Genomic DNA, 22930 nt, shown 5'->3' with positions numbered 1-22930 from the left:
CCAGGGTTAGGGGTGAGGGCAATGGCACAACTGAAGTGCATCTACACCAATGCACACAGCACAGGCAACAAACAGGAGGAGCTGGAAGCCATTGTGCGGCTGGCAAACTGTGCCATAGTTGCCATCACTGAAACATGGTGGGACCACTCCCATGACTGGAGTGCTGCAATGGATGGCTACAAGCTCTTCAGAAGGGACAGGCAACTAAGGAGGGGTGGTGGAGTGGCTCTGTATATTAGAGAGTGTTTCGATGTTGTTGAGCTCGGGATTGGAAATGACAAGGTAGAGTCCCTGTGGTTAAGGATCAGGGGGCTGGCCAACAAGGCAGACATCCTGGTGGGGGTCTGTTATAGACCCCCAAACCAGGATGAAGAGACGGATGAGGTGTTCTGTAAGCAGCTGGTGGAAGTCACTCAGTCACCAGCACTTGTTCTCATGGGGGACTTTAAATTCCCAGACATATGCTGGAAATACAATACAGCCCTGAGGAAGCAGTCTAGGAGGTTCCTGGAGTGTGTGGAAGATAGCTTCCTGACTCAGCTGGTTAGTGAGCCTACCAGAGGGGGTGTCCCGCTGGACCTGCTGTTCACAAACAGAGAAGGACTGGTGGGAGATGTGGTGGTAGGAGAGAGCTCTCTCTCTCTGGGGAGACCTTATTGCTTTCTACAACTGCCTGAAAGGAAGCTGTGGGGAGCTGGGGGTTGGCCTCTTCTTGCAGATAACCAGTGACAGGACTAGAGATAATGGCATCAAGTTGTGCCAGGGGAGGTTCAGGTTGGAAATTAGGATAAATTTCTTCTCAGAAAGAGCAGTCAGACATTGGAATGGGTTACCCAGGGAGGTGGTGGCCTCGCCATCCCTGGGGGTGTTTAAGGAAAGGTTGGACTTGATGCTTAGGTGCATGGTTTAGTGGGTGACATTGGTGATGGTTAGACCAGATGATCTTGGAGATCTTTTCCAATTTTAATGTTGAACTTCATGAGGTTCCTCACCACCCAGCTCTCCAGCCCGTCCAGGTCTGTCTAAATGGTAGCACAGCCCTCTCTCTGGTGTATCAGATACTCCTCCTGGTTTTGTGTCATCCTCAAACTTGCTGACGGTGGACTATATTCCATCATCCAGGTTATTGCTGTATTAGTTGAACAAGACTGGACCCAGTACTGACCTCTGGGGGACACCGCTAGCCACAGGCCTCTGACTAGACTGCACCACTGAGCACAACGCTCTGACTGGAGCTACCTCACTGGATTGAGACTATCAATCCATTACTTTAGTCTTTTACCATAAAGCGCTTTGCAACTGGTGGGGCTGAAAACTGTATCAAGCTGCTTTTGAACGTGCAAATGTGAAACTTTCACCTTCAGCTTTCCCTGCTCCCCAGTTGGTGGAACCATGACATTTCTTTGCCATCTACGTCAAGGAAGGACAAAGGTGTCTCAGGTGTGAAGCAGGGGGCTAGGAGAGGGCAGCATCTTGTAACCACCACAAGTCAAAATGGCTCTTGTGGAACCTCCTCAGCCTCTGACAGGGCTTCAGTAGGTCACCATTCATGAATGATCAGCCTGCAGCATGTTAGGGCAGGAAAGAAAGATGACTGGGGCTTCTTGGAGAGAGAGGGTTGGGCTGACACTGGCCACTCCAGTACTTGAGGTTGCTCTGTGTGTGCCTGGAGCCTACTGTGTGGGCTTTTAGAAGACAGATTTGGAAGTGAGATAGGTTAGGGAGGGTGGAGCTATGGGCAGTGGTTCTGCAAACAGCCCCAGGCAGCTGGTTGTGTGGGTAGCCATGGATTGGTTTGTGCACATTTCCATCTCAGCCCACCACACAGCTGTAACTAAAACCAGTATTTTCAGGCTCCCGTCAAACAATTTGTGACTGACCTGGAGAAAACTTAGCACTGCACTTGCTTTGGGCTGACCCATCTCAGTCCCATCACCTGCTGAAGGTGTGTGGGCAACTGGGGAAGGACCAGCACCAAAGCTGTTCGTGCTCCTCTGCTGGCAGTGGCGGAGCTGTGCCAGGCAGGCAGCAGCACTGCTGGCCCAGCCCGCGGCGATGAGCCAGGCAGCCTGAGCTCAGCTCAGAAAAGCTTTGCTGGGCAGCAGCTACTGGAGTGGAGGTCGGCAGACACAGACATGGGCTCGGTGCCGGGAGGGCCTTTTTGTTCAGTGCATTCACCCTTCAATAACCATTCAATAACCTTTTCTGCCAGAAAGCAGCATTCAGCACTGATGTTACCAATGTCCTTTCCCTCCATCAGATTAGTCCCCAAAACAATAGGCCAGTTGGTAAAAGCTGGTGCTGAGGAGCAGCCTGCTGTGTCCCAGGGGGATGCCCCATTCACAGCAGGCTGGAAGAAGCTGTTCCCTCCAGTTACTGTGGGGGTAGCTGAGCATTCCCTTGAAGAATGGTTCTGTTAGCCAACTGCATGGCATGACAGTGGTTTTAGGAGCCCTGGCTGTGGTGCCTATGTCAGGCAGGGCAGCAGGAGGATAGCAGCAGAACCTCCAGCCACTCTCCCATATTTGACTTCCCCTCTTCATCTCTCAGGGGCAAGGGTTAGGCTGAGCTCTCCATCTCCCCTCCCGTCACAGCAGCTAGATGGGGTGGAGGATTCAGAGGTACTGGAGGGTGAAGGCCATACTCTGTGCAGTGCAGCCCATCAAGGCTCTGCATAGAATCATAGAATTGTAGAATCATAGAATGGCTTGGGTTGGAAGGGACCTCAAAGATCACCTAGTTCCAACTCCCCTGCCATAGGCAGGGATGCCACCCACCAGATCAGGTTGCCCAGGGCCTCATCCAACCTGGTCTTGAACACCTCCAGGGATGGGACAGCCACAACCACTCTGGGCAACCTGTTCCAGTGCCTCACCACCCTCTGAGTGAGGAATTTCCTACTAACCTCTAATCTAAATCTCCCCTCTTTTAGTTTAAAACCATTTCCCCTTGTCCTGTCATTATTCAATTGAGCAAAGAGTTGCTCTCCATCTTTTTTATGTCACCTTTAAGTCCTGAAAGGTTGCAATGAGGTCACCCCGGAGCCTTCTCTTCTGTGGGCTGAACAGCCCCAGCTCTCTCAGCCTTTCTGCGTAGGAGAGGTGCTCCAGCTCCTTGATCATCTTCGTGGCCCTCCACTGGACCCGCTCTAACAGATCAACATCCTTCTTGTGCTGGGGGCCCCAGACCTGGCTGGACACAGTACTCCAAGTCGGGCCTCACAAGGGCAGAGTGGACCATCCTCTGAGCCTCTGGGCTCTCCTGGCCCACTGGCCCTCAGGAAACCGGCCATGCTTGCCCTTCCCACAGGGCAAGAGGGTAGTGCTCTTGTGGTTTCCATGGGGGAAAAAAATAACCAAACAAAACAACCAGCAACAGAGACAATAATCCATCAATGCAGCAAGCAGTGGTAATGGAAAATTAGTGTGGTAGCAAATGTCACTCTGTGCAGTGAGAGCTGTTCGGGAGATGTTTCTGTAGGACTCAGTGATTACAACGCTTGTCTGTGTTTTCCAATCTGGCCTGGTTTCTCTAACTGTATAGGGACCAGATGTGGATGCTGTTAGGAAGTTCTGGAAGACAAGGGACTAAAATGCTTTTTAACTTGACTGAAAATACAATTCCAAAATTGTCATTATGTTTGTGTCTCAAAAACCTGATCCACAAAACATTTAGTTCTCATCTCGGGTTGCAACAAAATATGTATTCATATTAATTTTCAGTGTGTCTCATGGTGTGTGAAGACAGGTAGTAAAGCTATCAGCACATGCCATAAGAACCAGAAAGGTTTGTCATGCCCTAGAGACTACAGGACACACATTAATGATCAGAGTGTTTGCTTTGGAAGCACTTGTCATGCAAAACGGAGAACAACTTGTTCAGATCCAGACTTGGCTGCTAAGAACTGAAATTTGTTGCAATTTCATGTGGCACTGGTGGGATGAGTTTATGATGAGCCTTGCTTAGGGGTGGGGGATGTCCCCAGAACCAAACAAGGACTGATTTGGCAGATTTTTGGCACCTTCAGCTGTAGTCAAGAATGAATGGCTGCTGCTTTGTGGCTGCGTGCTGGAAATACAACCTTCCTTTTTGCCAGATCTACAGTCTGAAAAGGCAATATTTGAAAGAAATGAAGCGCAAGGAACGTGAATTACAGACTTCCCCTGAAATAAAATGGTACGCATTGTTGCTGAAGTATTCATTACTACCTATCTTTAATCGACCACTAAGTGAGTAGCAGAAGCCCAAAGCTCGTCGACAAACATCTTGGTTACACTCACATTTTAACCAGTTCCTTTCGATGACTCCTTTGAAGAGGCTTTTTGCATGCCTGCTGTATACTCTCATCTTTACTCATCTTTCCCTTTTTATCTTCAGTGCTAATTGCAAAACTCCTGGAACCATTTTCTTGGTCCCTGGAAAAAACAAATAGTTTTTTAACCTATTGCTCTGTGCTGATCCCTGCTGGTTCCCCTTTGGACATATGCATTTGACACTAAACAATGTGTTTGCAACTTGGTTTCAAGCTCCTTTCCCAGATCTTCATTAGCATTTACCTAAACCATGCCAAAAAAAATTAGAAATTGGTTCTGATGTCAGGTCCAATGCTGCTGTTTAGATATCTGTTTAGTTTGGTGCATTTCATGAATTCTACAGAAAGAAAAAATGAAAATAAAAAAAAATCAGGGCAGTGCTACCAACCCAGAATTCCAGCCCTCGCTTGTGTGCAGACACCCAACCTAATGCAGTGTGTTTTTCTTTCATAACTGCTTTTCTTAGGCAGAATTTAGTACAAGTACAGTCTCAATAGAGTCTACAAGACTCAGCTGTTGTGCTAGTCAGTTTTCTTGCCAGGCCTGAATCTCCTGGCCATCTTGTCTTCTCATGAAGCCACTGCTGTTCCCCAAGCTGGTGTTTCTACCTTCTCATTTCCCCATATTTCACTGACAGCTGTGGATTGATTATCTCAGTGGCATCAGGGAATTCCACCGATGCCTCTAAATGGTTCTCATGGTTTCAGATTAAAATTAAACGACCTATGGCAGAATCAGAAGTTCGTTTTTCTGGCTTTGCTGCTGAAGTGGTGATGGACCTTCATTACTTGTAGTGGTGCCACATATTCAATGTAGAAACACATAAACACATTTACCTTTTTTTTTTTTTTTTTTTTTTTTTTTGATGGAGTCCAGGGTAACAGGTTTGGAGGACACTTGCTCTCAAAAAAACACAGGAATTTTCTGAAATCTTCTTTGAAATCAGTAACTCAGAATTGTGGTAGTGGTGGTTGTGAGGGACCTCTGGGGATCTCTAGTCCAGCCTCTTGTTCAAAATGGGCCAACACTATACCATGTTTCTCAAAAGTCACTGTTAATAACTACTGTTTTTCTCATTCCATGTTGTTCACCTGTGCTTCCTATTGCTTTCACATATTTTCTCCATAGACCAGCAGGGCCACTAACAAAAATGCTGCTGGAAAGGTGCTCAAGTGTGGGAAATGCTGGGAGTCTCAGCACCTTTCCCATGATACCGGCCACCTGGGCAGGGAGGAGTGGGAATGGGTGCAGAAGAGAGGAGACAGCAATTGCTCAGGTGGGGCAGGGTGGAGTCAATGGTTTGCTAGCCCCAGGGTCCAAGCTCTTGAATGCTTGACCACCAGCAATGGAATTTGGCTTGCTTTCACCAATAGTAAAATCTGAGAGGTGGATAACTCATTCTGTTCTGTGTTCTAATCTATTTTCAAGTCACTCTCTGGAGAATTAGGTCTAGTAAATGATACCTGTAAATCACCCATTTGAGACCAAAGCTGTTCTTTGTGTCAGTGATATTGCAGAGTAAAGAGTCAGGGTGTGGGACTTCAGGTGGGTGAGCCTTCAAAACTATTTTAAAGCTGCTATACTGTCATCCCTGCATACTTCCAGCCTCCAACTATCACAGCTCCTTCCTCCTAGGGGCATGAGGCAGGTGGTCTTCATCACCCTGTGCTCATCATTATCTTAGGAGCAGCAGCTTTTGGGAGACAATTGTCTCTTCTGATATAATTATGAATTTCTCCAAATCCAGGAGGAAATAAAAGACAAAATTCTTCTGATCTCCAAGCATTTCATAATAGAATTTTTTTTCCACAAGAATAAGAAAATCCAGTGAGGCTGGCCTAAAAAGAAGGCAGAAGACTTCCTGTGCGCATGTCACCCTCAGCTACAAAAGCTAACCTCTGCCCCCAGTGTAAGTGTGCTCATGTTTGTGGCAGCCACGTCTGACACAACTGCATGCTCACCTCCCCCAGCTTACAAAGATTCAGCATAAAAAGCCCCTTGTAAGCCTCAGCCTCTCTGAAAGCACCTGCTTAACTTAGAAATCCATTAATCCTGTATATTCTGAATCACTCATTGATGTCACACAGGGAAATCTCAGCATCTTTGAGATAAGAACCAACCAGCTGCTCAGAGATGAGGATGGGAGTACCTTGGATGGGACTACCCGCTTCCCACCTGTCTGCTTGGTGCCCCCAGGGAAGGATCAGGCCCCCAACACACCAACAGGTCCTCACAGGGGAGGACCCTGTGCCTTTCCAGGACCCTGTGGCTTTGGCCAACTTCAGCATTCACTAAGACTTTCTATCCCCCATTTCCAAGTTCTCCAGGTCAAGACAGAGAGTTAAGTTACTGTGCTGTGTAAGCAATGTGAGTTATCCATTTCATCCTAGGGCACAGGTCTTCTGGGTTTGCCAGGGACAGTGTTTGCTCTTGCTTAGAGTACCAAGCCTCAGGTTTCAAATGAGCTGTAGCTTCACCTGACCAGGCATTTTCAGAAGGAAGGTTTCCTTGCAGCTCTAGGATTGAACCCTCTTCCTGAAGGTGCATCAAACTCCATCTATTGATTTCCCATGGGATTCACACCTCCCAGGATCCTCTCTTTTATAAATCCCATGGAGTGGCAGCCCGTCCTGGAGGCCTGCAGGGTCTCCACGCACCGATGAGAAACCTTCACCCAGCTCTCTGGTGAAAAGAGAACTGCGTGAAAACATGCTGCCAGTGTCTCAGGTGGGCTGCCTGTGGAAACCTTGTGATCAGTCTCCAACTGTGAGATATACTGGGACTGTTGCATAGGTAATGCTCATCTAGTATGTGAGTTGTAGGTTACTGTGAAGCCATGGAGGCTGGGAGGTCATCACTGTGTGAGCTGATGGTGTTTTCTCTGGTGGCAAAGTTGGCTTAAGGATTTCCCACCCCTCAGCTACCCATTCCTGCTTTTGCTTGGTAACCCTCCCCCCCCTCCCCCTTCAGTGTAGGGTCACATCTGACTTCAGTCAGTTTTAAAAAATTCTCCTCCAATTATTCTTTTTATGTGACCAAGTCAGCCATCCAAATTGCCACAGCTCCCCAGACAGCTGTATTGACACAACCGAAGGGGTGGGGGAAGGAATTTCTTAAACTGGCTTTGCCACTAAAAAAAATGTTGGTGGCACCACACCCTCCAGCTGCCTGGGAAAAGAGTAGTAAGGTGGCAACTCAATCAGCCGCCTGGCAGGAGGGTGAGCCTGGTGTGAGAAATCAGCATATCACAAAGGCTTTGTGTATTCCAGCACCAGACAAGCTTCAACAACGTTTCATTTGCATCCTCACAAACAACAGGGCAGAGCCAAGCTCTAAATACCGTAAATTTCCCAAATTAATTAGTTAGAAGGAAGGAAAGGGAGGAGATGAGGTTGAACTGCTTTGGGGGTACGTACACACTCAGTACTGTCTGGTGGCCTTGACTTGTGCCTACAGCTGCAAAGACCAGAGGATGATCAATACTAGGGGCCAGCACCATGTGGGATATGCCTATCTCACAGAAGGGTTGTCCCTGATAAATAAACATTTTTACTCATGTATTTATTTAGGAATCTTCTACTGAAGTGCTCCGTAGTGGGACTTGATTGCTTAAACCCAAATTGCTGTATGCAAAATACACATTTGCTCCAAGTTTTGCCAAGTTTTACCAAACCCAGTTTGGTTTCCCTCAGGAAAATGCAGATCAACGTGTCCTGTTTGGGTTGTGGGGTATGTACTGTATATGTCAGGTACCTTGTGATCTGGTCCACTGCCCTTCTCCTAAGGAAAGCTATGCATCCCACAGTCCCATCCAGCCATGACATTCCCAGGTTGCACAGCAGTGGCAAGTTTTCTCGCTAGAGATATGATAAGGAGATTGGAGCTAGAACCTGGAGCTGGGTTTGTTTTAGAGCTATTATTATTTTTTCACTCCAGTTAATTTACAAGGCACTGAACCAGATTGTCCCCTCCTTTAAACAAAAGGGTCCATGGGAAACAGAAGTTTTATGCTGGCAGTTAGATATGCCAGGAACATGAACTGTTTTTCCACTGACAGTGTTTCAGGCTTTGATATGCTGCTAATACCACTCACTAGCTTAGAGCTAACTTGTTTCAACTGTGATATTTAAGGATTTAAAAGCTTCACCTCCTGCCTGCACCCATTTGCCTTGTTCTGGCAGCCCTAGACATACCCAGCATCTCAAATCCCAAACCTTGGAAAGACAGAAGTGCCCAGATGTTTTGCCTACAGTACCATTGCCTTTCATATGAAAGCCTCCTGTGAGGTCCCCTGCAATGTGAATTATCCTATAATCTATGTTCACATGACTAAAGAGTTTAAGGTGATGTTCATATCTGATGCAGTGAAAGCAAAAGATGTGCCCTTGGCTGCAAAACTGTGAACAGAATTGGCAGCATAAATGAAGAAAAGATGATTTTTGTCACACCTGACCTTGTGGCTCGCTCCTCCCCTAGGATGGACATGATACATTCAGGTGGTACTTGGCTAGCAGAAAACTAAGATGACTATCTTGGAGCTGGCACCTGCTCTTAGAAGCTAATATCAGAGGAGATGGGTGCTGGTTCCTTAGGTTATATCCCTGTACTGAGACTGTGTATGGAATATAAATAGTACAGATGTCAGAGTCATCAGAGTTGGTGTTCAAAGGTTTTTCTGGTATACCCTGGCACATCTTGCCATTTTTACCCACCGTGAGCTGCAATGGCTTGCTGTGATCCACGCTGGGGAGATGTGGTACCTGGCAAAGGAAGACACACCAGCCCTGCTGCAATCTGCCCATGAGGGTCTGCCACCCAAACTTCAGCCCAGGGCCCCACAGAACCAGCACTACCTAACTCAGGCCCTGGGGCTAAGACTGCAATGTGCCATAAAGGATGCTCCACCTCTATCTGCATTGAGGAATGCCCTGGTGTACATTTGAGGGGTATTATAGATGTCCTTGAACAATTGTCTGCTTTCATTAATATGCACTGTATAGAAGGGTGTTCCCAAGCAGCTCTGCTGATTCTGTCTTGATGCCAGAAGGGAAGGCATAACCTGATGGTGGAGGAGCTGGTCACACTGTGCTGCAGGTCTCATCCTGCTGACCATGCTCAAAATAGGCTGAATACACAAGAGAGAGCCAGAAGTTCCAGGAGGTACCATAAATCAATAACACTGATAACCCAATAATAGATAATAAATTAGGAAAATTCAACAACAGAAGGTGGGGATCAAACAATCTGAGACCTAAAGTAAAGTGCAGGCATTAATAATTAGGCCTTGTAAGACATTCACAAGGACTGTGATTGACTGTGCTAACAGCCATCAAAGCAAGAGTGTTTAGTTGGGACATTGGAGAGAGAAGATGGAAAGGTAGTTGTAAGGAAAAATGCCATCTGTTTGCTACAGCAAGATTGGACGCCAAACGTGTGGGCTGGCAGCCCCAGTGCTAACAGCATGCGCAGCCGTAGCTGTGCCCCCTTGTGCCGTCGCCTTGCAGTACAGCTTGCACGCCCCGCTTGCAGGGAGCGCTGCACCCTGCGTGGTCGCAGTGTGGGCTGGCTCTGCCCACTTTGGGTGCTATCACCGCGACACCCCAACGTCCTGCTCCTGGCTGCCCTTCCACCTCTTCTGCGTCTCTGGGAGTGCTGTGTGAGATTTTGCTTCCTGCTCTTGTGGTCTTTCTTATCCCTGTCTTTCCCATATGATCAGGTCTGAACATTGCCCTAATATGCAAGACTAAAGCATTTTGGAAAAGTAGAAAAATCAACAAGATCCAAAGTCAGCATGAGACATCCTTCAGCTCTGATATTTGGGCACTACTTGTCCTTTTCCTGCTGGCTACCTGGACGTCCCCTGTTCTAGGGCGCATTTCCTCCTCATCCCCAATGCCTGCATGTCACCTCTGTGCAACAGTTGTGCACCACGCTGGCGTGTACCATGCTGTTGTATGCCACGCAGGCACATGCCACGCTAGCATAAAGCATGGTTTACAGCTCCATGGACATGGCCAAGCTGCACTGGCTGTGCTAGCCTCTCCATTGCAGGGCCAGATGGGATCCACCCAAGGGTAATGAAGGAGCTGGTGGAAGGAGCAGCTCACCAAGCTGCTTTCCATCATTTATCAGCAGCCATGGCTGTCAGGGCAGGTCCCAGTTGACTGGCAGCTAGCAAATGTGATGCCCATCTACAAGAAGTGCTGGAAGGAGGATACAGGGAACTACAGGCCTGTCAGTCTGACCTCAGTGCTGGGGAACGTTATGGAGCACATCCTCATCATGTGGCATTTACAGGGCAACCAGGCGATTGGGCCCAGTCAGCATGGCTTTGTCAAAGGCAGGTCCTGCTTGACAAGCCTGATCGCCTTCTACGGCAAGGTGACATGCTCAGTGGACGAGGGAAAGGCTGTGGATGTGGTCTACCTTGACTTCAGTAAGGCTTTTGAAAACATTTCCAACAGCATTCTCCTCAAGAAACTGGCTGCTCATGGCTTGGACTGGCGTACGCTTTGTTGGGTTAAAAACTGTCTGGGTGGCTGGGCCCAGTCATGGTGAATAGATTTAAATCCAGTTGGAGGCCGGTCATTAGTGGTGTCTCCCAGGGCTCAGTACTGGGGCCAGTTCTCTTTGAGATCTTTATCAGTGATCTGGAAAAGGGGATCAAGTGCACCCTGTAGTTTTGCAAACACCAAGTTAGGAGCAAGCGTAGATCTGCTCGAGGGTAGGAAGGTTCTGCAGAGGAATCTGGATAGGCCGGACTTATGGGCCGAGGCCAACTGCATGAGGTTCAATGAGGCCAAGTGCCGGGTCCTGCATTTGGGGCACAACAACCCCATGTAATGCTATAAGCTGGGGGGAAGAGTGTCTGTAAAGTAAACCAGCGGAAAGGGACCTGGGTGTATTGGTGGATAGCTGGCTGAATATGAGCCAGCAGTGTGCTCAGGTGACCAAGAAGGCCAACAGCATCCTGATTGTATCATAAATATTGTGGTCAGCAGGACTAGTGAAATGATTGTCCCCTGTACTCAGCTCTGGTGAGACCATACCTCGAATATTGTGTTCAGTTTTGGACCCCTCACTACAAGAAGGACATCGAGGTGCTGGAGCATGTCCAAACAAGGGCAACGAAGCTGGTGAAGGACCTAGAGAATAAGTCTTATGAGAAGCAGCTGAGGAAACTGGGGTTATTTAGTCTAGAGAAAAGGAGGCTCAGGGGAGACCTTACTGTACTTTACAATTACCTTAAAGGAGGTTGTAGTGGGGTGGGGGGTTAGTCTCTTCTCCCAAGCAGCAAGCAATAGGACAAGAGGAAATGTCCTCACGTTCCAGGGGATTTTTAGGTTGAATATTAGGAAAAAAAATCTTCACTGAAAGGGCTGTGAAGCATTGGAGCAGACTGCCCAGGGAAGTAGTTGAGTCACCATCCCTGGAGGTACTCAAAAGATGTGTAAATGTGGTGCTTTGAGGCCTGGTCTGGTGGTAGACTTGGCAGTGCTAGGTTGGGCTTGATGGACTTGATGTTGGACTTGAGTTGGACTTGATGATCTTAGAGGTCTTTTGCAGCCTAAATGATTCTATGATGCACTGATGGCCCATGTACCAGTGCCTCCTCTTCTCACCCACAGTTTCTCTGCCTTGATGCAGTGCTCATTTCTGAGAAGTCTGTTGGCATTGGTATGGGCAGGGGAGCATAGCAGCAGATGGACCTGTTTGCCAGCTCCTCTGCTCAGCTGCAGGAATAGCAGTAAATGTACTTAATTCATATTTTGTTGGCAATCTACAAGGCTGGACAGGAACATGCTGTGCAGCAGCTAAAGCAGCATATTTTCTTTCCTATTGTTCCTCTTGTACTTGGTTTGTCATATTTCTGGGACAGGGGCAACTCAGGACCAGAGAAACAGGGTCTTCAGGAGGTGAAGCATCATGTTAATATCTTTGTAGATGAGTTGTACAGGGACATTTTCCATCCGCTTGGAAAGTAGAAGTTTGTTGTGCACTGACAGCTGAACTGAAACAGAGAGTTTCTGCACTCTAACAGTGTCATGCTTACTGTTTTTGTTTTTTCTTTATTTTTTTTTTTCTTGAGCACAGTGCCCTGTTCTATCACTAATGTTATTTTGTGCATCTGAAAATGCTGATTTAGCACTCTCATCCCTTACATAGCTCTGGAGAAGGGAGGCAAAGGGCATGAGGACAAAAGTTGAAAGCTGTTAAGGAAGAAGCAGCAGACGAGGCAGGGCAGCTGCTGCTGCAAACCAAGTGCAGGCAGAAAAACTGAGGGCAACACTAAGCCCACTCCTGAGGTTCACAACTGAGTGTGCCTCCACTGATCTGCGGCCTGATAAATAATAAAATAATGTAACACATAATTAAATAACAGTTCCCCAAATCATGGATTACAGCAACTATTCTGTAGTTACAAGCAGCTATGTGGCCCTGGAGAAAGTGGATTTAATCTGAGTTGTTCTTCTTCTCTTGTTATATACTTGTTTGCTATGTGATTTTGAAAATCATTTTGGCCCAGAGCTTTAATAACATATGAAGGAAAACCATGCAATTACTAAATGCCCCATGCTTTTGCAATGTTTTTTGCACAGGAGTAGGTAATTGGTAGGATTTATATTCCCTTTTTGAGATTTTAAGATTTAGTAAGATTAACAGCTCTGTCCTGATAGTGGAGAAATGCTGCAAAACATACAAAGAAATAAACATATATATTGAAAAACTCCATTGCTTGTTTTCTGAGAGCCTGTCCTGATCTGCCAGTGCTGTCACAATGGTTCAGAGTCCTGAGTAGCTCTAGGCATTCTGATTGTTATGGTACCAACAGGGCAATGTTTCATCATTCAGGACGGAAATAACACAGGTGCAGAGGAAGAGGATTTATGCAAATATTTTGTTTCTTGCTTATAGAAGCCTGAACTTATCTTTACATTTCACCTGCTCAGAAATCCAGATGGTCCCCATTTATGGGCAGCTTCTCTATTTGGGGCAGCCATGAGGAGAGTTGTATTTGCTGACCACTGAAGAGACAAACTGAAAAAAGAAAATGAAACTTGATCAGAAAGTGTGATTTCCAAGAAAATGAATATATGGGGTAGTTGAAATTTGATTTTCATCTGAACCGGGCTGAAAACGAAACTTTTCTGCATTTCCTTTGAACAGGGAACTCTCCAGATGCTTCCAGGGCTGTGTGACAAACAGCTGAGAGTCAGCGTTACTGCTCAGAGCACCTTCTGGCTAGACCTGGTTTCCCAGCACTTACCAGTGTCCCCAGTCAGAGATGGACCCAGCTGGCTGGTTTCAATGGTGGTGGGAGCTGGGGCTTTGCAGAGAAGACAGCATGGGGCTGGTCACCAAGTGCTGCCCACCAGACCCACAGCCTTGGGAATCCCAGGTGCACACGTGGGGCAGCCTGGCAGCTGAACTGAATCCCAGGCAGATTTTCCCAGCCTAAGATATTTCCAGGAAAAAAAGTAGGGCTTTGTGAGTTGGTATTTTCCAACACAGAGCAAACAGCAGTTTCATTGCTAAGAGGCCCTAAGTTGGGAGCAACTAGAAACCACAAATACTGCAGCTGTGAGAAGCCAGAGGTGCCTCATGAAGAGGGGGTTGCCACAAACAGTTTAGGTCTTGTATTAGCCCTAGGCGTGGTGTGCACACTGTGCCAAAGGGACAAGGGGACATTGCCCTGCCCGCACCTGTCACCAGCATCCCCCAGCACGCCTGGCAGGCTGGTCCCACCATTGGCACCACAACAAAACTGGCTAACTCTGTGCTGGAAAGCATTGCAATTTCTGTAAGAATTGTTTTTATTTTCACAGTTTGAGGTTTATGCCTGCTTTAGGAAACTTCTCCAGTTTCTTGACAGTTTATTTATTTTTCTAATAAATACATTGTGTAATCAGCTTGTTATGATCAGTTAATTTTCTCTGGGTTTTGTAAGGATTAAAGATAAGAAGTCATAATAAATGTGGTTCTTTGAGGAGGACTAAATTATGCTTTTTTATAGATAGTGCTGTATTAAGATACGGAGTACAAACATTTACTTAAATACTGCAATAGATCTATTGGAGATCTGCTGAATCTTTCAGTGCAGGACATTTCTGGAAGATCTCCATAGATATCACGATCAGAAGAGATGACTCCTGTTGCTTCTGCGACTGGCTGAATATCAGCCCATGGATTCTCCCAATTCTATCCCTGAGCCCAATGAATTGGGCATGCCTTTTAAAGCTTTGCAGTCTTTAAATAAAAATCTTACATGTTGGAGAGTGCATCACGCGCCAAGATCAGGTACTCCTGTGATTACTTATATGCACTCATAATACCTGCAACTCACTTTGCAGTCCCCTCAATTCACTCTTTAGCCTGTTCATAGATAAATCAAATACTTTGAACATCTCACCTTTTTCAGCATGAGACAAATTTCAAGAACTTATTTTGAGAAGCATATTTACTGAGTGCTGTTAATGATGGTGTGTGACCTCCACAGCCATCTTTCAGTATGTGTCTGCCATTCCTTCAGTTTATAGCAGGGTAACAGCTCTCTAATTACCTTGTTCTTTTTATTATTTTTTTTTCCCCATCTTGTACATCTTTCATGACGTCTCTAGATTTATTAAAATGTCATCGTCCTATGACAGCATCCACTTGCAAACCCTTGGTTGCAGGTTATTGGAGCTGTTTAACTTTGAAGTGTTTAAGCAATCAGTTAAACTTTGTTTTTCTCAATCACAGCTTCACACCCTCCTTCTCTTAGTGGTGGAGCAGACACTTCTGTGTTATCTCAGCTTAGTAGGAAAGTATCTCCCACTTTGCAGATGCCAGCAAAACGGTTTACAGAATTCCTTGGAGCTGTGGAAAGCACAGTACACTGCTAGCATCAACCTGGTGATTTCCATCTAATAAAGAACTTGTGAGATTTTCAGAATACATATTTGCTTCAAATATACATTAACATTTCCACCTCCTAGTCATTATCCTTGTGGCTATTTGATTTTTATTTGTTTTATAGTCCACTGAATGCATTCGTAACATGGATTTTATTTTCTGACCACAGTACGCTTTCACACAGCTGTGTTGCCAATATTCAGGCTGAAAGAAGGCAGTCAGCTGAGATTGCTTCTGATAATCATGGAATCCAAGGGCTTCCAGTTCATATGTGAATTTGTGGCCAGTTATTCTGGGTTTGTGCAAGCCTTTCTTGGCCATGAAAAGGTCTTGAAAATTGGATTTTAATATTAATTTTGGTCATTCGTTTTAATATTAATTTTAATTTCATTTTAATGAAAATGAATGAATTTAATGAAATTTAAATTTTTAATTTTAATTCATTTTAATATTAATTTTGGTCATTCAAATTTTGATTGTTGAAATCGAGCTATATTTAATCTTGACAAACTAAGCGAGCATTTAAAATTTTCCCAACGTTTACTTTTGGTACAAAGCTGAACGTTCCTACTTACATGAACTAATCCAACCACAAGTCACTGTACAGTGACCCTAACTAATGCCACGTGGTGGCCATACCTCATGAGCACACATGGTGACCTAGGGCCACAGCTGGCCCTGACACCACCAAGGTCCTCTTAGCACTATTATCCCAAACCTTTGCCATTCATCTGGTCACTGACTGCCCCAGCTTGTAGCTTTGTCCCAGATCTTCTCACTGGACAAACCTATGCTTCAGACCTCACAGAGTCTTTTCAGGGCAAAAGGGAGAAGCAGAAGTCTGTGGGGCCATGAACACAAGATGGGTGTTTTATGCTGGGTGTCCGCTATGTGTGCTTCGTCAGGGAGAGTACAGGAGGCCAGGGAGCATGTACACAGCTGCTGGTGACAGGAAAGGAGTTTATAGGGTGCGAGGGACTGAGCAAGTCTTTGCAATCCAGCAAGTCTCTAGGCAATTGCTGTCCTGAGTTACTGCAAGGACGACATCCCTGTAAGTCCCAGGCATCCCACAGCCCATCAGATATCTACCCACACCGGATCCCTGTTAATCAGCTAAGCAGAGAAGCTTAACAGAAATAGCATCTTATGTAGGCAGTCTGCCCAGGCCGTAGGTGTGCATGATCCCAGTTGAGTGGCAGGCTCCTCAGTGCTACACAAGCAGCACGTCTTTCCAAGCTGTGATGGTCACCCAGAGTCTGCTCTGTAGGTTGCATCAGAGCCAGGGGACGCTTACAGAAGACCTGCAGTCAGGCTGGTCCTGAGCAACTCTGCTCAGGATAACACGGGACATAGTCACCTTTTGGTCAGTATTATGCACCCAAAGTAGAGAAATACTACTGGAGACTGGAGAAGGTCCAACTGAGCTTGTACCTCCCCAGCTGCTGCTGCAGTCATCTCAGCGCAGTGCATCCTGCCCTCCCTTGTGCCAAAATGAATGACTTTAGGCTGGGGGGTACAATGGTCCAGGACTAGGGCCAGTTTGAGATGCCTGATCCAACCCCTATTCTGTGGAGAGGTTTTGAGCCATGTGCACTGCAGCATCACTCTGCCAAAAACCTCAGTGTACTGATATCCCTTGCTGGAGAGTGGGAATGATAGGTAAAGGTTTTGGAAGTCTCTGGCATCCATAACTTGGTCAGCTTTGCCCAGCCAGCAGTAGCTCTTGCTCAGCCTGTGGCATTTGGAGACATTTGCCCTCTGCATTAAAAAATGCATTTATGAACAAGAAAGAGAAAGGAGGGAAGTATATCAAATACATCCAGCATCTGCTGTAGATACACAGCCCAACTGGCAAGGTGACACCTCTTCGCAAACAGAGGTAAGCTGCATTTACCAGCCCTGGACTCATTTTGCCCATTTGCCCAGGGATTAGTGACTTGCTGACCTTCCCTGCTGAGCAGTGCCAGGAGGGGGCTGTGGCACCGGTGCTGTCGCTGGGTGAAATCCCTCATGCACAGGGTAGCACTCCTGCATTTGGGCACTCTGTGTATGTGGCACAAGGAAAAGCCCGGGTTTATTGCTCTATGTCAGGCTGCGAATATTGCTTTGCTTCCATGAGATGATGTCACATAGACATTAAGGCAGTGTTTGCACTTTAATTATTTTTCTTCCCCCCCCCCAAGATGAAGCAAATACATGGCATGACAGGCTAGTAAACCACACAGACAACTGGTCAGATGGCCTATAAAATGCAGATTATTGAGGTGGCAGCTGCAGTGTACAGTTGGCCATGCTTCCTCAGCTTCTGACCATTTGGTTGAGACAGGTATGCACAGCACGTGGGCAGGAGTCGTTTGCAGGAGCGCAGGCTGGGTCACAAAATATTAATACAAGCATTCTGAAATTGAAAGATAAAAGTTTAGAATCCCTGCTGTAGCTAAAAGCACTTCCCCTAAAAACACTAAATACTATGTTTAGGCTCAAACACCTCAGAGCTGTAAATAGCATGTTCTGTTTTAACAGTTTGTATGGCTGCTAAAGAGCACAGTAGGGTTTGCGTCTGATTCACCTCCATTCAGACTCTAAGTTGTTATTCAAAATAGATGGTCACTGAACCTCTGGTCTTTAGCTGTAAATTATGTGAGAATAGTTCTCTAAATTACTGAAAATAAATCCAGGACAATGTTGTGAACTTGTGCCAGCAGAAGGTCAGGCTAACTGGTCAGGCTAACTGGTGAAGACAGATAGACTGGTGAAGACATACGAAGTCATTTTAGTCCCTTGAGTTACCTGACTCGGATTCAAGGTGCAGGAGCACTGGTAAAGTGGGTGATTTGGGGTTTCTCATTGTGATTTCATCACTTCAGACATTCTGTGTCTATTTAAAGTTCTGATTCCTGATTATTTGAGCATTTAATCTTTTAAAATCGGAATAAGAGTCTAATGTTGGTGATTACGAAGAAATGATGAAGTACTGTCCTTCCAAGGCGGAGGCACTTCCAGGTGAAGCAATATCTTTCCAAGAGTGACACTACCATCGTGGATGTGTCCCCAGGCTGTCAGTGTGGGCATTTCCTCAACATAGCCAAGGCCTCATGGTGCTTTCTTTACAGAAGTTAGTAGGGGCCGGCATGGGAAAATACAGAGGGAATTTGCAATCTATTTTATGATTTTACTAACAGATTTCTGATATTGAACCTCTGAAGCTGCCATAAGCATTTCTGGCCTTGCAGACCCCACAGCCCACCTCAGCCATGTCCCCTGACTGGGGGAGTTTGGTATCAAGGCTGGCTTCACACCTCCAAAGCAGAGGGCTCCTGTCTCTCAGGTGTTCCTCCAGAAAGAGAATTACGTTTCCCAGCATTTGGGTTGTATAATGATGAGAATGTTCTTTGTTGTATGGATCTCTCTCCTGTGTCGATCACCGTGAACAAGGGAGCTTTCATGGGAACTGTTTCAAGAGTTTACTAACTCTCCATGCATCCAGTAGCTCAGGGTTACTGCTCTGTCTTGAAGATTTTTTGTGAGATGCAAATAATTACAGCTTTACAAATTCATTTTCTTGACTGAGCTACAAAACTTAGGAAAACAAATCTGTTTTGAGTGAAAATGAAGCAAAAATTCAAAAATAAAGGGAAAAAAAAAAAGCAAAGCAATTAATTTTAAAAAGAAGCTCTAACCAAGGAGCCAGGATGGGTGATGACACTGGGGCCACTGTAGGAATTGCACCATGATTATGAGTAATTTTGGGACAGCCAAGAAGCAAAAGGTCACAGAGGAGTGTCAAAACTCCCTTAGCCTCCCTTCCAACTCATCTTTGCCTGGTGGACTGTGCCTTTTGCCTAAGTTAAACCTTGATGCAGATATGTGCTTAGTATACTCCATCATTTCCTGCAACTGAAAGCCTGGCTCAGAGTTTACAAGCCTTGGAGACCTTGAGTTTTGTTGCTACATCAAGACACAGGCTGAGCCCAGCCACTGGGGCTCCATCAGGCTGTGAGGTAGAGACTGAATTCTTATCCCTTAGCAGTGAATGAGTAGTGCCTCACAGTCACAGAAGAGAGTGAAAGAGAGGTTATCCCAGAGGTTGTGTTGTTGCAGGGGTTATCTGTGTTTTAAAAAAGTTTAAGCATTTTATTCTCAGATAAACATTTCTCAATTTGGAAGCCCTGTCAACTGCTTGACACATAACTGAAAGTCTCACGGGTGAATGGAAACAAATTGTTTATTTCCACCCCCCCCCCCCCCGGCAACCCGCGCCCAAGTCATTTAACTTTGTTGTTGTTGTTTCTGTTCAGCTTTGAAAAAGAGAAGTTAGAATGTGTTTAAATAAGCAAGTGCTTATGGAAGAGCTAAGTCAGCCATCCTTTTAATCTTTTTCTGTTTTGATTTCATTCTTACCAGGCTTTCTTCCATGCCATTCTTCTTCACGAAGAAAGGATGGGGTAAATTTCTATTACTTTTTCCTGTCATAAAGGAAATGCAAAGCTCTTCAGTTCAGGAAATCTGAGCCTGAGAGATCCTGGCATTTAGTGGCAAAGAACGGAGCATCCTACCAAAAGTGATGATGCAATCACAATTTGTCTTCACTAATATGTATTTACTTCCCACAGGCCTGAAGTTGTGACTAATTTAAAACAGCAAACTAATCAGGAATTCTTTTATAAAGGACATTAAACAAATGCTGCTTGAACTTTTTATTAAATTATTCAGTTGATTTGCTGGTGGTGAAGCTTGTGGTAGACACAGTCCTCTTTCAAGGCCATGTACTGAGGCCGATACAGGGCTCTTCCAGCCTTGTTTCATAGCTCTGCCAAGTGTGCAAAGATGAAACATCTGTTTCTTTTAATATATATATATATTATCTGGACCATTAATGTCTCTTTGATCAGGAACTTTCAAATCCCATTGCCAAATTATATAGCCATTAATTATATAGCCGTTAAAGAGACCAAAGCTCTTAATAGTTCACTGTTTTTTTTCTCAGAGGAAGCACCCTTATCCCACTGGAGTGAGTTGTAGAAGATATGGGTGAACTGCTACATCTGATTTTTTTCTACATTATGATGTGAATCTAGAGACTTCAGCAAAAGCATCTTCCAAGCAGAACATCAGTGCTTCCATATTCAATGGTTCAGGAGCTGTACATTTGAACCCAGATAGGTGCAAATTGTCCTCAGCTCTTGGATAATTCCCACACTGGATTTGAGTTATATATCTGGAGCTATTGCTAACTCTCAAGCCAGTAAACAACAACAAATGTGATACAGCTCTCAGGGGAATAAATCCTTTGGGCTTGAACAGTAACATTCATTCTGAGAGCAGCAAAACATGCACAATTTTCTAACAGCCTCTGTTTGCTGCAGCTCATGTCTCTGGAGCTGGCAGGAGCTGGCAGGCTCCTGGATGGAGGCTGGAAGAGCCCCCATAAGACACAAGTGCAGGTCTGTGTGCTGGTACATCCCCTCCTCACATCTCAGGCCAGAGGCTGCCTATCGTTCGGCCTGAGTGCAGTCCCAGGCAGCGTGAACCAGTGCAAAAATCTACCTTTTGCTATTTTTAATTCCTACCTTCCAGCTGCCAATCAGTTCAGCAAGTTCCACCAATTCCTCATGAACATGAGGGAATTAGGGGATCAGGAACAAGGAGTCTTCCTGGCCCCTCTCTAAATGAGCCTCAAGGAGCAGAAGCTGTTCGGAGGAGGGTGAAGGAAGAGAGGGGAAGAGAGGAGAGGGCCTCCAGCATGCAGGGACAACATCTGGGTTTTCTGACAGCCAAATCCTGCCAGGGCAGCTGGTTCAAACCCTGTCTGGTGCTCAGTGTGTGGCTGCAAATGAATGCTTTCAGTGGGGGGGAGTCAAGGGCTGTGTGACCCACCCTACAGCCATGCAGGCTCCCTGCTGAGTGATGGGGCTGGGGAGGGGATGCCCTCCTCACACACCGAGGCTGGCTCCAGGTCCAGGCTGTCAGCACGAAAGCTGCTCTCAGGTGCTGTGGGATGCCGCTGGCCATGTTCTGAGTAGGACTATGAATGGGAGCCTCGATGCCTCCAGCCTCAGGCCTGTGAGGAGAGAAGCTGGGACTCTCTGGAGTGTCCCACAGACCAGCGGCAAGATTTCAGCACTGGTGACCTCGATGGTCCAGTCACGCATGTGCAAACACAAGGGATAGCCTGCGGGTCTGAGCTGGCTCCGACAAAAAGGTTCCTGTTGACCAAGTGTGGGAAAGAGCACTCACAAGTGAAGAAACCATTGGTTTACGGGATGGAAACAACTCAGGTGACGTGTCTGAGAGTATTTACTACCTTCTCCAATTTCTTCAGTCTTTCATGATTCCCTTATTTGGTGGCTCTGCCTAGTGGAGGCTGGCCCCATTACAAAGTCCTGTCCCAAATAAGGAGGGTCATGCACAGATATCGGAGGCAAGAGAAGAAAAATAATCAATGTGGCAAGAAAAAAATGAAGCAGAGTTCAAAGATTTTGCACAGATTTTTGAATTTCATAAACTGATTTCTGTCAAAAGCATTTGAGACGTCTTTTTGGGTCTGCCAGTTGTAATGACACGCCTACTTTCAGGATGAACACAGGCTTTTGAAGACAAAAGTTGTCTTTCAGAGAAGAATAGATCCAAAAACAAGACATTTGTCAAGTTGTATGTTTTCAGTGTGAGAGGAGCCACTCCTGGGTGCAGAAAGTACATCTGGGCTGGGAGAGGAGGTGCAGTGACTGCCTGTTCCTTGCTCAATGTGTGACTTTCAACACATTAGGTAAACTGTCAATAAAGAAGAAGAAAACACACTTGGAAATAGAATGAATCCATTTAATGAACAAAAATGTTATGCACAAGAAAGTGAAATGTGATTTGATGAGCTTGTGGCCCATTAAAGGAAGAAATCTGCTATTTACCTCTCTGTGCTGTGAAATCTTTCTTAAACAAACACCTGCTATAGTCATAAAGCTGCTAAGTAGTAAATTGGCTGCACATTACACCCAGAGCATTATCAGTTATCTAAGGAAAACATTGCGTCCTTTACAAAGCTTTTTGCTGGAGTCTGTGGTAGACAAGAACTTCATTGTTGGTTCTGTATCACCAACTTTACCCTGACCGACTGTGACACTAACATCCACCTTTTCCATCTGAAAAGCTGAGATTTTCCCAAAATAGCACAAAAAAGGACCCTTGCACAGCTGTGATTACCTCTGATAGGGGACCACATATGCTGCCATCATCCCGGGGGATGAAATCATCCTAGCAAATCTGCCCCTTCCCATGCTCAGAGCAGAAAATGTCTCAGAGGCAGGTTTGCAGAGCTTTTGTAGGCTGAGATATTCCCTGACACACATACTTGCTCTGTTGGCTCTGAGGAGCCTGTCCAGTCCCACACAAAAAAGGCATTAATTGCTTCAGGACCCGAGGATGATGGGTGCATCAGTAGGTTCTGGAGCTTGATCTGTGTTCCAGTTCATGCAGAGCTTTAGCACACAGCACCAAGACGCAGCTCAAGCTCACACACATAGCACAACTCGTCACCGGGCTCTGCCTGGTCGGTGCCCCCAGTTCAGCTGTGACACATCTGTTGGCACCACAAGCGACCAGGTTGTCCCAACCTGTGGAGGTGTGTTGGCTTTGGAGGGCAGCAGTCACAGAAGCCAGCACAGGATCCATGCCCAGGTGGCAGCAGCCAGTCCCAGTAATAGCCCCATCAGCTCACGTCTGGCTAG

This window comes from Cygnus olor, chromosome 23 (genome assembly GCF_009769625.2).
Source record: "Cygnus olor isolate bCygOlo1 chromosome 23, bCygOlo1.pri.v2, whole genome shotgun sequence".
NCBI classification, from domain to species: Eukaryota; Metazoa; Chordata; class Aves; order Anseriformes; family Anatidae; genus Cygnus; species Cygnus olor.
Note: the sequence above shows the minus strand (reverse complement) of the source record.